This window comes from Acinonyx jubatus, chromosome E1, assembly GCF_027475565.1.
Source record: "Acinonyx jubatus isolate Ajub_Pintada_27869175 chromosome E1, VMU_Ajub_asm_v1.0, whole genome shotgun sequence".
NCBI lineage: Eukaryota > Metazoa > Chordata > Mammalia > Carnivora > Felidae > Acinonyx > Acinonyx jubatus.
The window spans coordinates 55,979,736-55,986,321 of NC_069397.1; the positions used below are offsets into that span (position 1 = coordinate 55,979,736).

Here is a 6,586-nt window from a genome sequence, read left to right on the forward strand (position 1 = left end):
AGCATCTGGCTCTTGATCTCGGCTCAGGTCATGATCTCATGCTTCGTGGGTTCGAGCTGACAGCGTGGAGCCTGCTTGGGATTCTCTCTCTCTCCCTCTCTCTCTCTGCCCCTCCCCGGTTTGCATGCTCTGTCTCTCTCTCTCTCTCTCAAAATAAACTCAAAAATTAAAAAAAAATATATAACAAAATGGTTACTTTTATGTTATGTGAGCTTCTCAATTGAAAATACAATAAAACAAAACTTCCAGTAGGGCCCTGAGACGTGAGCTCTGAGAAACCGGCGGACACCAGGTGAATTCCTGCAAATGGGACCAGAGCTGGCTGTATTCTCCTCCAGAATTTCTCGCTTCCCGCATCCCAGCAGCGAAGGCTTGGCGAGAACATCAGGTAATGCATAAACCCCCTCCCGGTCCGGCCTTGGGAACCGGCCTGGACGGAGCCAAGAACCCAGGGGGCACGGGAGGGCGACCCCATCACCCTAGTCGTCTTCTTCCCCCCTGCGGGGCCCCACCCCCCCCAAAGAGCCACCTGCCCAAACTCTTTAGGCCGGGCCAAGCGCCGCATGGGAACCGGCACCCGCAAGGGCCTTGGCCACCGGCCGGGAGGAAGCCGAGCTCCGGGGATGCTTCCCTGGTGCCCACGAGACGTGGTGCCCCTCTCTCCTCTTCCCCTCCACAGGCTTCAGAAAGGCGACCGCTTTCTCTGCCTCCCTCTCCTGCAGTGGCCCGGGGACGACCTTCAGGCCGGCTTCATAAATGGTGTCTGTACAAGGAAGGATGGAGTCTTCGCTCTGGATGGTGCCTGGGGCCCAGGCGGCCCCTAAGCTTTTCCGGGACGATGGTGGAGGTTCTCCTGCTCATTTTTCCCGGGACCAGGTTCTTTAGAGCTTCCCCTGCCGAATCCCACCACGGCGTGGGATTCTGAGAAGTCTACCCGAGGGCCCAGGAGGAATATCAGGCCCGTAGTGGGATCTTGCCTGAACCGGGGAGAGAGACAGACCCCATAACGGACACGGCCGCTCCCCAGACGGGAGGATCCAGGTACGGATGTGAAAAATCGTACTCGATCTTCATCAGCTAAAGCCCCCGCCCCGCCCCCACTGCCCCCAGCAATGGAGCCCGAGTAATCCTCAGCGAGAGAGGATAATTAATTCGCAAAGGCCCACATCCCGGGGCCTCGGCCCTTTGACGGGAGCGGAGGAGGGGAGGGAGGGAGAGAGAGGAGCTAAGTCTGTCGGAATAATCCCTGTCTCGGGGCAGGATGGTTCCAGTCCTAATGAGACCCCCGGGCATTATCGCCGCGTGGATTGTCTATCGCGGCCAGGAAAAGGAAGAGCCCAACTTTCTTTCTGAATTTGGACTGACTTGAAGAAGTGGCATCGCATTTGAAGGACACCCAATCAATCTGTTACCCTCGCTGCATGAAATTGTATTTGCTTCCCGCCTTCTATCTCGCTGAGCGCAGCTGGGCTGTAAGTCATTGGTGATAACATTCTTTATTATGCCGTCCTGTTTATGAACTGTGCCTGGAAAGAGGTGATAGAAATATGCAGCAATATGCAAAGGGACGGGGGGGGGGGGGGAAGGGGGGGAGCAAATGCTAGTTGCCAGGGCAACAAAGGGGCTATTTTGGGCATCGGATTTTGCGGATGATGAAAAAACCATTTTCTTGCCATGCTTGGGCTCTCCCCTCCCCCCGCTCCTGGAAGTGATGAATTCAGAGCCGAATATTTGGGAAAGGGGACGGCTTAATTTCTTAATTAAAAATGATGCTATTTTCCCTTCTACCTCCTTTAAACATGGATGGAAAAACAAACCTAAGGGTGTTGATAAGCATTCTTGAGTGGAAGGCGAGCTTCCGTTCTGGTAGAGAGCGATGTGTGAATAATTTACTAATCTTCACTGATCCCCGCCATCTCCCCCCACCGCACACACCCACCTCTTTTTCCCTACACCGACTTAACTCTGATAAACTCCCTGAGCAAAATCCCCGAGCCCTGGACCTCAGCAAAATCTCAAAAGCCGCAGGTGTTTACAAGCAACCTGAATTCCAATGAGTTTCTCGCCAGTTGGCCACCAAGGAGATGGCTGGGGCTGAGTGGAGACCACAGCTCTGGGCACGGGCGTCCGCACGAACAAAGGAGGGGACCCTGCTCCTGTCCCTCCAGCCACGCAGAAGATTTCCCCGGGGAGGGGGCTTACCCTCTGCGGGCGCCGAGCCCCGCCCACAAGCCTGGCGTGTCCGCACCCACGGGGCGGCGTGTGCGCGCCCTCTGGATCCGTGCCCGGGGCGGGCCGTCCGGAGCGCTGCGACCGTGTTCACGAGAAGGAGGAGCTGGTGTTTCCACCTGGCCGCCTCCGGATTGTTGCTTCCCTGGTTCTCCAGGTGGGGTCCCCTGACCAGCAGCACATCGCCTGGGGACTGTTGCAAAGGCACATTGGGGGAGCCCCACTCCAGGCTCGCTTCGCCAGAAATTGATCCCCTGCGTGCTTGGCGGCGTATGTCAGGGTGGGAGCGGGGTGGGTAAGTTTTCCTGTTTGGGATGTCCAGATGCGCTCCCCCTGTCCGCCGGACTCTGGTATCAGGTCTAAGATACGCTGCCAGGCCCAGGGAGCATCTTGCAAGACCAGTCGGTTCTGGAAGATTCCATAGGTGTCCAAATGGGTGGGACGGCAGGGGAAGGGGCTCTTGTTCTGTGGTCGGGATGGGTTTGTGCCATTGAAGAACTTTTTTGTGCCTCTGGCTTTGAGGCAATGGGCCATGCCGTGTTCTTCCCAGAGACTCCCTTCTGCCCTCTTCGACCCCCAGAAAGCAACGCCCTGAAGATGACTGTTGTGGGCTCATTGTGGGGAGGTTCTTGACGATACATCAGGGGAGAAGGTGACCGGTGGCTTCAGATGTGGCCCCTTCCTGTGGGATGTCACTTACTAGAGCATCAGTGCCCCGAGCCTGAGGAGAACGCTAGGATTTAAGCTTTCTTTTAAAAATGGACTTTCAGGGATGCCTGAGGGGCTCTGCGGCCGACTTTGGCTCAGGTCACGATCTTACGGTTCGTGAGTTCGAGCCCCGCGTCGGGGCTCTGTGCTGCCGGCTCGGAGCCCGGAGCCTGCTTCCGATTCTGTGTCTCCCTCCTTCCCTGCTCCTCCCCTGCTCACACTTGGTCTCTCTCTGTCTCTCAAAAATGAATAAACATTACACATTTTTAAAAAATGAACTTTTAATTACACATCATCGAATTCATACGTACTCTGGAAAATACAGAACAGTACAGAACAGAAGAAGGAAGCAAACTACACGTTTCCTGGCTGCACATAAAACATAATGTTTTTCTGCCCTTTTTCCTTTTTTTTAGTTTTTGTTCTACTCTATTTTATTTTCACAAACTTGAGCTCATATTGTATTCTTCTTTTTTTCCAGCTGACGTCATAATGTGAACATTTCCCCATCTTCAATACATGCTTACATTGTTTTAGCAGCTGCATACTGTTTCGTAATGTGGACGCGTCATAGTTAAGCTTCTTCTGCGAATACTTTATTTTCCACGTCTCTTTCAGGATCTGGAAGTGGCAGCTTGTGATTTTAATACCAAAGAGAGCCGAGGGCGTGGAGAGGCAGAGGTGAGTCCCTTTGTCTTTGACGCCTGGCGTGCCGGTGGATGCTGGTGGAGGAGAAACCGATCAGTCAGTGGGGTCTGAAGTGAGTTTCTGCGGTGACATTCGGGGTAGGAGACGAAATTACTTCCCCCAGGGCAAGTGGCAGCGTTTGGCATTTTGAAGGTTGGCAATGAGATAAATGTAGTAAAATGGGAGCTCGCACAAAGCTTCCCTTTAGCTCCCTGGAACGGGGTTGTGGCAGGAGAAAAAATGGGGGGCAGGCTGGTCTAGCAGGGTTCACTCCCAGGGGACAGCCTGCCCCTTAGGGACCAGAGAGAGCCAGGGGTCAGCCCAGAGTCCCATGGGGTGATATTTCTGCTCCATTTTATCCCCTCTGGGACCACACTTTTGGGTCTCTGCACCTGTGAGTGGGAGCAAGTGAAATCTCTCCCGCGGACAGAATCACGGGTGTCAGGGGCACAGGGACGTCTCCTGCCCGCTGACATCCGAGTGTTCGTGTTCCTTTGCGTCTCTGCTTTCCCTCGAGTTCGGACCTGCACTTGGTCTCCAAAGCCGACCAAACTGTCCCTTTCTTCCCATGGCTCCCACCCAGCCACCTCCACTAGCAGGGAGCTCCCAGAGACCTTCGGGTCGATAAGCAACAGTGGACGCAGGGCTCTCCTTTCCAAGGAGTTATGCCGGCTGAATGTACTGCTTCGTAAATGCCAATGTCCCGTGACTCGGGGGGCGGGGGGGAGCGGGCTTCGCAGCTGTGACACTGTTGACAGGTGTGACGGGAGAGTCCTGCCCATTGCGGGGCGGGAGCAGCATCCCTGGTCCCCACCCACTTTGTGCCTGCAGCCCCACTCCTCGTGACAGCCGCAGATGCCTTCAGACGTTGTCAGTTATCTGCTGGGGCGCAAGCCCGCGCCTGGTTGAGGACAACGGATGGAGAACACCGTTTCCCAAGGTGTATTCCGGGGAACCGAGTCTCGTGGGACCCTGCTAACAGCTACTCTCCGAGAAACAACCAGGTTCCAGTATGAGCTAATTTGAGACCCTGTGGGCTAGAGGAAGTTCATCCGTGCTGGCTCTGCTCTGACCTCGTTTTTCCCGGCCTCGTGTGCTTTCCTGCGTACCCGCTGCTCCCACTCATGCACAGCCTCCCCCGTGATCAACACCCCCACCAGAGCGTACATTTGTTGCAACGGATGAGGCTCCGTGGACGCGTCCTATCACCCAAAGTCCACAGTTTACATTAAGCTTCGCTCCTGGTATTGGACACGTTATGGGTTTGGACAAATGCAAAATGACGTGTTTTCACCATTACGGTATCATCCAGAGCAGTTTCACGGCCCTGAAAATCTTCAGGGCTCCCCCCACTCATCCCTCCCTCCTTGCCCTGCCAACCCCGGGCAGCCACTGATCCTTCTACTGTCCCCATAGTCCTGCCTTTTCCAGAACGTCAGACAGAATCACACAGTCTGTACTCTCTTCAGACCGGCTTCTTTCACGTAGTGAGATGCATTTAAGGTTCCTCCGTCTCTTTTCGTGGCTTGATAGCTCATTTCTTTTTGTGCTGAATAACATTCTGCTGTCTGGCTGGACCGCAGTCTGTTTATCCCTTCACCTACTCAAGGGCATCTTGGCTGCCCCCCAAGTTTTGGCAAGCATGAATCAAGTTGCTATAAGCAATCCACGTGCAGGTTTTTGTGCGGAGGTAAGTTTTCCCCTCCTTTGGGTGAATACCCTGGAACACGATTGCTGGGTCGTGTGGTAAGAGTCTGCTTAGTTTCATAAGAAACTGCCAAACTGGCTTCCACAGTGGCTGCGCCATTTTGCATCCCCACCAGCGGTGAGTGAGTTCCTCCTACTCCATATCTTCACCGGCGTTGGGTGTTGGGCCAATCTAAGAGGCATGTAGTGGTGTCTCATTGTTGCTTTAATTTGTATTTCCCTAATGACATGATGTAAAGCATACTTTCATGCTTATTTGCCATCTTATATCTCCTTTGGAGAGCTGTCAAAGTCTTTGGCCCATCTTTAATTGGGCTGCTTGTTTTCTTATTGTTGAATTATAGGAGTTCTTTATATATATCAGGTAATAGTCCCTTATCAGATGTGTCCTTTGCAAATACTGTCTCTCAGTCTGTGGCTCGTCTCCTCATTCTTTTGAACCCACTTTTTGCAGAACAGTGGTTTTTAATCTTAATGAAGCTGGGCTTATCAAGGATTTCTTTCATGGATTGTCCTTTTGGTGTTATGGCATAAACTTTTAATTTCGAAATAATTTTAGATTTCTAGAACAGTGCAAAGACCGGGCAAAGGGTTCTGTTTGACAGTGGTTCTTAATTGGGAGCGTCCCCGCCAGGGGCATTCAGCAGGGTGAGGGGACACTGTGGGTCGTCACATGCGGGGGATGGGTAGGTAAGACTGCCCCTGGCACCCAGTGGGGTGCCGCTAAACATCCTAAAATCCACAGGATGGCCCCACCACAAGGAAGGATCTAGTTCAAAATGTCAGTAGAACCGAGATGGAGAAGCCTGGCCACATGTCCTTCGCCAGCTTCCTGAATGGTAACATCTTTTTAAAAAATGTTTATTTATTTATTTTGAGATGGGGGGAGGGGAAGGAGCACCAGCAGGGGAAGGGCAGAGAGAGAAAGAGAGAGAGAGAATCCCAAGCAGGCTCCATGCTGTCAGCACAGAGCCCAACGCAGGGCTCAATCCCATGAATCATGAGATCATGACCTGAGCCTAAATCCAGAGTCAGACGCTTAACTGACTGAGCCACCCAGGCGCCCCTGAAATGTTAACATCTTAAAATAACCGTGGGACATTTGCTAAAACTGAGAAGTTAACATTGGTACAATTCTGTTATTGGTTGGCTTTAAAAAAAATTTTTTTAACATTTATTCATTTTTTGATAGAGACAGAGCGTGAGTGGGGGAGGGCCAGAGAGAGAAGGAGACACAGAATCCCAAGCAGGATCC

At 52.8% G+C, this 6,586-nt stretch overlaps 1 long non-coding RNA gene across 1 annotated transcript; it reads left to right on the forward strand.

The window, feature by feature from the left end:
* The first annotated feature begins 1,336 nt into the window (after positions 1-1,336).
* On the forward strand, positions 1,337-5,837 carry LOC128313386 (uncharacterized). Its single transcript, XR_008294026.1, has 3 exons — positions 1,337-2,386; positions 3,556-3,618; positions 4,208-5,837. It is a non-coding gene; the product is annotated as an uncharacterized LOC128313386 (long non-coding RNA).
* The last annotated feature ends 749 nt before the right edge of the window (positions 5,838-6,586 follow it).